Source organism: Dipodomys spectabilis, unplaced genomic scaffold (assembly GCF_019054845.1).
Source record: "Dipodomys spectabilis isolate Male_0828 unplaced genomic scaffold, ASM1905484v1 ptg000297l, whole genome shotgun sequence".
NCBI classification, from domain to species: Eukaryota; Metazoa; Chordata; class Mammalia; order Rodentia; family Heteromyidae; genus Dipodomys; species Dipodomys spectabilis.
In genome coordinates this window covers 2,431,551-2,439,113 of record NW_024870974.1, presented here as the reverse complement: position 1 = coordinate 2,439,113, position 7,563 = coordinate 2,431,551, and positions in this window count along the sequence as shown.

Sequence of the window (7,563 nt, the reverse complement as noted above, 5' to 3'; positions counted from 1 at the left end):
GTCTGGCGTAGCCACAAGGGTCCCTCTGAGAGAGAGGCAGGAAGTCAGGGAAGGAGAAGGCAATGCCAGACGCTGAAGCTGTCCCGTTGTGCTTTGATGAGAGAGGAAGTGGGCCCCGAGCCAAGCCATGCAGGTGGTCCCAACTGTGGGAAAAGACGAGGAAACCGGGACTCACCAAGGCTTCCAAAGTCATCAGTTCTGGCCATACTTCACTCTTTTAATCTCCCAGGCTTCATTTCAGATCTCTCCAAGGTCTCTCAAGGAAGAATTTCTCTTGTTCTGAGCTACCAAGTTGGTGATAATTTGTGATGGCAGCAAGAGTTGCTGATAAGAGTTCCAGCCATTTCCAGACTCACATCTTTGTTCTCTCCACTATAGCCGCCTCAAAGGAAAAAAAAATCATCTTAGCAATATTGGGGCTTGAACTTCAGGCCTCATAATTGCTAGCCATGCTCAGGGCTTCAAATTTTTCCTTGAGATTGCCTTAGACTTCACTCCTACTACACTCCTAGCTACTCCTCTGAAGTAGCTAGGATTACAGACGTGCGCCACCACTCCCACCTGAGAAATGTTTGTTTGTTGAAAGCTGTGCCTCGATCTCCTCATTGCTTTGGAGAAAAGTCTCTTCACAAATTGCCTTCATCTCTTCAATTTTTACCCTCTTCCATTGTCCTGATTTCCTTCCTCTCTTTCTCTTTACTTGCTTTGGTTCCCACTCAAGACCTTGGGTGTTCTGTGAGTTATTCCTCTGTCTGGTGAGTGCTTTTCTTCCTTCCTTCCTTCCTTCCTTCCTTCCTTCCTTCCTTCCTTCCTCCCTCCTTCCCTCCTTTCTCCTCTCTCTCTCCTTCCTCCCTCCCTCCCTCCCTTCCTTCCTTCCTTCCTTCCTTCCTTCCTTCCTTCCTTCCTTCCTTCCTTTCTTCCTTCCTTCCTTCCTTCCTTCCTTCCTTCCTTCCTTCCTTCCTTCCTTCCTTCCTTCTTTCTTTCTTCCTTTCCTTTCCTTTCCTTTCTTTCTTTCCTTTTCTTTTCTTTTCTTTATCTTGGGGCTTACACTCAGTCAGGGCCTTGGTGCTGTCCCTGAATATTTTTGCTCAGAATTAAGATTCTACCATTTGGAGCCCCAGCTCTACTTCCGGCTTCTTGGTGGTTAATTGGAGATAGGTATCTCAGATTTTTCTGCCCAGGCTGGCTTTGAACTGTGATCCTTAGATCTCAGCTTCCTGAGTAGTTAGGATTAGAGATGTGAGCCACCAGTGCCCTGCCTTCTTTTTTAAAAATTCAAAAAATATTTAATATCCCTTTGACCATGAAGACCTTGGGACTACTGCAAATGGGCCAGCTATATACCCTTTTCACTGTACCCACAGGATTTTCTTTTCTTTCTTTTTTTTTTTTTTTTGAGTGTAACTTCTTTCATAAAGGTACCGTACAGAGGGGTTACAGTTCCACAAGTAAGGTAATGAGAGCATATTTCTTGTCAAACATGTCAACTTGTGTCACTACATCTTACTTCCTGGTTTCTAGTGAGCCACCCTCGCTGGCCTTCCCTCCTTCAGCACAGCATAGAAGGGCTTTGCAGTGGCTGTTACCCAATGTTCCTAACGTCAATCAATCACAGGCTTGTAAACCAGAGAAAATGAGTGCTGCCACTCATCCAAGTGGTTGAATGCTTAGTTTGAACACAACCTTGTGCTTACAGACACAAATACTGAACTTGGAGATAGTTTTAGAAATGAAGATGTAGAATTTCAAACTATGGGAAGTCAAAATTAATACTTAACCTTTAATAATCTTAAAGTACTGTGTATTTAAATACTTAAAATACTATATATCATTTAATCTTAAAATACTTATATAGACATATAATATATACATGTGTATAATATATATGTAACAATAGTGAAAGAAGACAAGATGCTTTGGCAAGACCCCTGGTAGCACTGGGACATTGTCAATTATTCATTTACCCTCACCTGTTTCTCAGCCTGGGGCATTAAGGTCTTTACTACCATTAATCCTTTGTCTCAGTCTTAGAAGTACCAGCAAATGAATAGGACCTAATAGATCAAGAAAGGTGGATAAAAGTGAAGATTAGCCAATTCAAAAGGAAAGTTAGTAAATCAAACTGTGAATATTGTCCTGATGGAGTTCCACATCACATAGAGGCCTGGGGGTGAATCCAGGTTTTTGGTGAATGATAAAACTTACATAATACTGAGTTCTCCTCAAGAAAAAACAGTCATCAAAGTATTATTTGTAATTTATAGAAATAAATGATCAACGGGCCTGGACAATGGTTCCCAAAGCATCCACTTCACTTCCCAGTGGACCCTCTTCTGCAGGGTCCAGGAAGGGCACAGGTGGTCCTTGCTATTCAGATACATACCATCCTCCTACCCCCAAGGCCTGGTCCTGGTGTCAGTAGTGTTCACATTGTTTTTGAATCATGAGTAGGCTGTTGTGGCTCCTGCAAAGACTCAGGCTGTATAAAACTTAGATGTGATTGGCCATCAGGGCTCTAGGCAGGGTGTCTAGGAGATCATTATCAGCATTACTCGAAGAGGAAGGCTTAGTTTCCTAAAAAAAACAGCACCTTCATGGCAATCATGCAGACTTTTGCCAATGGAGGAGAGAGGAGGGAGAAAAATGCTCCATCTTCCATCCCTACAGTGGTCCAACTCTAACCTGTGTCCTTCTCAATTGGTTACGACAGCCTCAGTCAGCCCAGGAGGGTAAACTTCCACTTTCTCCCTTTCCAGTCTCACTTTCCCCACTTCTTTTTGCTTCCTGGGATTAGCTTCAAAGCAAATGATCTGGCCCAGGTCTTTGTCTCAGGCTCTCCTTTTGGGTCCACTGAGATTGAAAGCACATGGTTTAAAGTTCAGTTATGGGGTAGAGAGAAGACAGTATTCTATGCCTTCATTTAGAAGTCTCACTGAGTGTAATAGTCACTTATATCTCCGAGGATGGTCCGCATCCCTTTCCCACTGATTGGCAGCCCTTCCCACTCCATGGACCATATCTGCCCTCTCAAATTACAGCGCCCAGAACCAGTAATGCAGGACTATTTTCTCTCACGCTTACATTTGACTTGTGATGGTTTCAAAAAGACACATGGAAACAATTGCACTGTAAAAGATTTTTTATGTCTTTGTGGAACAGTGCTTATGTATGCAAATTAACTTTATAGTTGGATACCATCATGTAAAAGGATTTTAGAGGAAATCTTTGCTTTTGTTTTCAAAGGTATAGGTTTCTTTTCCTATCACCTATAATTTTTTTTTTTGTAAAAACAAAAATGACCTAATTTGACGGCTCCCTTAGAATTTTGTATTCTTCCCAGGAAATTTTCTCCTACTGAATATGCAAATTGATGCTTTCATTTGAGAATTCCCAAAGCAGTTCTTGTTAACAGCATCGCTTTTCACATTTTCATGCTGAGGCAAGCCTCCTGTAAATAACCAACTACAGAAGCTTTAAGCTTTTTCCTAATCCATCAAAGCTGCCTTGACTTTTCTGTTTTGTTCTCATAACTTTGAATATCAGGAAAAAAAATCACCAACTTCACGTTCCTTTTAAACCAGACTCCATGGGACTTCATTGATTAGAAGAAAGAGAATTAATTTAACCTTGAGCTGTCTGGTAACTTCAAAAACCCTGGTGGCCCTGAAGGATAGAACTTCAATTTGACTTTGAGGAAGAATTTGACTACCCCACCAGACATTCTTTATCTGAATAGAACATAAGAAAATACCAGCTCCTGTGCTAGTCATAGAAGTGGACCTTTACTTTTCTCCATTAAAATGGGGTTGCAAGAAAAGGGTACCTTTGAGGGCTCCTGTAGAAGTAATTCAGTAATTCTCTATGCCAGCTCACTCCAAATCATTTATAGATATGACTTATTTTGGGGGACCAGTCCTGAGGCTTGAACTCAGGGTCTAGAGGCTGTCCCTGAACTTCTTTTTGCTCAAGGCTAGCACTCTACCACTTGAGCCACACAGCTCCTACTGTTCGTGTGTGTGTGTGTGTGTGTGTGTGTGTGTGTGTGTGTGTGTGTGTGTGTGTGTGTGTGTGTGTGTGTTCCAGTTAATTGGAGCTAAGAGTCTCACAGACTTTCCTGCTTGGGCTGGCTTCAAACTATGATCCTCAGGTCTTAGCCTCCTGAACAGCTAGGATTATAGGCATAAGCCACTAGTGCTGATCTCAGATCTGAAGTTTTGAGTCAGAAAAAAAAATCCCTCTGTGTACATCATGCTATGGACTGAATGGCACCCTATGTACAAATTCAAATGCTGGCAACCAGTAACTTATAACAAATTATACCTCATTCTTAGCCTTCTTGGGTTGTCATAACAAAATACCAAATTTATTTACTAACTATAATATGTTAAGTACTACTATCTGGTCAGACAATTTACCCCTCTTTGCCCTTTATTTTGAAAATGCTTGGGTGTTTTGGCTACTCAGTATAAATCTTGTTGAGTCAAGTTAGCAACATTTGCTCACCTTGCTATTCTCACCCTCAACATCTGATCAAATTCCTCATCCTTAACATTGAATGTCTTACTGCCCTGTCCTGCTTTCTGCAAGAATCTCCCAATCTTGATGTTTCTTTGTAGTATTTTTCCACCTGCTAATCTCTACCTTGTCCCTTAGCTATGAGTCTCTACTTGTTGTGTTTGGAATTGAGCCCAATCTCCTACTGAAAAACCTGTGTTGCCTTATGAATAGTCTCCCTTACTGGCTTCAACAAGGTTTTCTTTTAAAATAATATCTCAAATCTCCTCATTCTCTTTAATTTTATGATCCAAAACTCACACAATATTGAAAATAATTTTTTATAGTAGCGTCCTTGCCTTTTTCCTGGCTTTGACTGCACAGCTAGCTATTATTTTCTTTTTAACATAAACTCTACCTTAAATTAACACTGCCAGTAAGTTTTTCTGTTCTTTTACATTTAATATTGATTGTAGGTTTTTGCTGTGTCTTTTGTGAGTGGCATATATATATATATATATATATATATATATATATAATTTTTCTTTTTTAGTCACTTAATGAATGTAGGAATCTTAATAATTTCATACATTCATATTAATTGTAAATATATTTGTTTTATGACCTTAATTATCTCAATTTGCTTCTATATTTTCTTTCTTTTTTTTTTTTTTACATCTTAGGGTTAATTTAAGAAAAGCTTCAGTGTAATTTCACTTCCCTTAGTCTCCTCTACACTGATACGGTGAGGTTTAACTTTTTACTACTCTTAACTATTTATAATAGTTCCCCTTTGCTTTAGTTTTTAGCTTTTTGTGCCAATATAAAAGCTTACCAAGAAATTTGATTATTCTCTTTACATGTCTCTTGAAGTGTATCTTATACTTTTCTGCAACTGAAATATTTCATCTATAATTGTCTTCACAGTGGATCTTTTGCATAGACAGAGAAGCTGGTATTCATGTATTTTGAAGAAAGCTTTTATGATGCCTACATATTTGAATGTCATTTGTCTTGATATAAAGTTCAAAGGGCATTTCTTTTAAAAACTTAAAATATTTCATTGTCGTCTTATACTACTGTTGAAAAAATTGGTATCAATCTGATTGTAGTTTTGACTAATATATGTTTTTCAGAGGGTTTTAGAATTCTCTTTTGATAGTTGAGTGGATTTTTTTTCTTTTTTCTTTTTGTCAGTTGTGCGGCCTGAACTCTGGGCCTGTGCACTATCCCTTAGCTCTTCAGCTCAAGGCGAGCACTCTACCATTTGATCCACGGTGCCACTTCGGGCTTTTTCTGCTTATGTGGGCCGAGGAATCGAACCCAGGGCCTTGTGCATGCAAGGCAAGCACTCTACCACTGAACCACCTTCCCAGCCCTGTTGAGTGGAGTTTTAAATCTTATTCTCCGTGTTTAGGCCTCTATGAATAATCTTTTCATTCTGAAGTCTTACTGTTTCCTCCCTTGATTATTTTTTTTTTTACATCCGTTATTCCTTCAAATAGATTAAATTTCTCTTTAGGACTGTGATCACCTGGCATCCATATATGCCTCCTTATCTCTGCCTCGCTTGTGACTGAGCAGTTTTCAAAGCACAGTCCTCAGAGAAGCAGCACTGTCTTTACTTGGGAGCTCATTAGAAATGAAAAGCTCATCTTCCTACCCATCCCCTAAGGAATCAGGTGATTAGTTGCTTGGATTATTTGTTTGATGTTTATACTGAGTCCTTTGTATATTCTGGATATTAATCTTCTCTATTAGATGAATACCTAGCAAAGATTTTATTCTATAGTCTGTGTCTTCACAGTGTATAGTTGTGGACGGTATGTTTTTCTGCTTTTGAATTTTCATGCAATCCCATCAGTCAATTCTTAGTCTTTATTAATCTTTTTTTTCTTTCTTTATTTTTTTTTTTGGGTCCAGCCATGGGGCTTGAACTCTGGGCCTGAGCGCTGTCCCTCAGCACTTCAGCTCAAGGCTAGCGCTCTACCACTTGAGCCACAGTGCCACTTCTGGCTTTTTTCTTTTTGCTTATGTGGTGCTGAGGAATTGAACCCAGGGCCCCAGGCATGCAAGGCAAGCGCTCTACTACTGAGCCACCTTCCCAACCCTTCTTTATTATTCTTTAAGGTACTGAAATCCTATTCAAAAAGCTATTATTTATATCTATATTACCAAGCATTTTCCGTATGTCTTTCTCTTGTAATTTCAAAGTTTCAAGTGTTGAATGAAGGCCTTAGATCTTTTTTTTGAATTGGTTTTTGTACAGGGTGAGATAAGGATCTAGTTTCAGTCTTCCACAGGTGGATGTCCAGTTTTTCCAGTACCACTTGTTACAGAGGCTGTCTTATTTTCAGTGCAAGTTTTACCACCTTTGTCAACAATCAGATAGTTGTAGCTGTGTGGGCTGGCTGTGTGTCTCTTGTTTTTGTGCTAATATGCTGTATTTGTTACCATGATTTTGTAGGATAACTTGAAGTCGAGTATTGTGATAGCTCCCTCAGAACTGCTTTTGTGTGTGTGTGTGTGTGTGTATGTGTGTGTGTGATTTCATAGAAGTGTTAGGATTGCTTTTTCTATGTAAAGAAATGTCACTGGAATTATGACACTACTGTGTCTTGCACTTGAATCCTGGCTATAGGAGAAATAGTACCATATCACCATATGTGGTCACAGCTTTAGATCATGAACTACATCCTGGAGATGGTTTCTCTAGACTCGAAAGGGATTGACATCGATCTGACATAATCACTGAACTTTCAGAAGGCCATGGCTCTGTGTGTGTGTGTGTGTGTGTGTGTGTGTGTGCGTGCGTGCGCGCATGCACGCGTGCAAGCAACAATTTGTGGACTTGAGCTCCGGTCCTAGGCTTTTTGCTCAGAGCTGGTGCTCTGCCACTTGAGGCACAATTCTACATCCACGTGAGTCACATGGGCTGCTCAGGCTGGCTTCAAACTGCAATGGTCAGATCTCAGTCTCCTGAGTAGCTAGTATTATGGGTGTGAGCCAAACAGCACCCAGCCATTCCACTGTCCTTACAATCTAGTTGTTTCAGGATGATGAATAGAA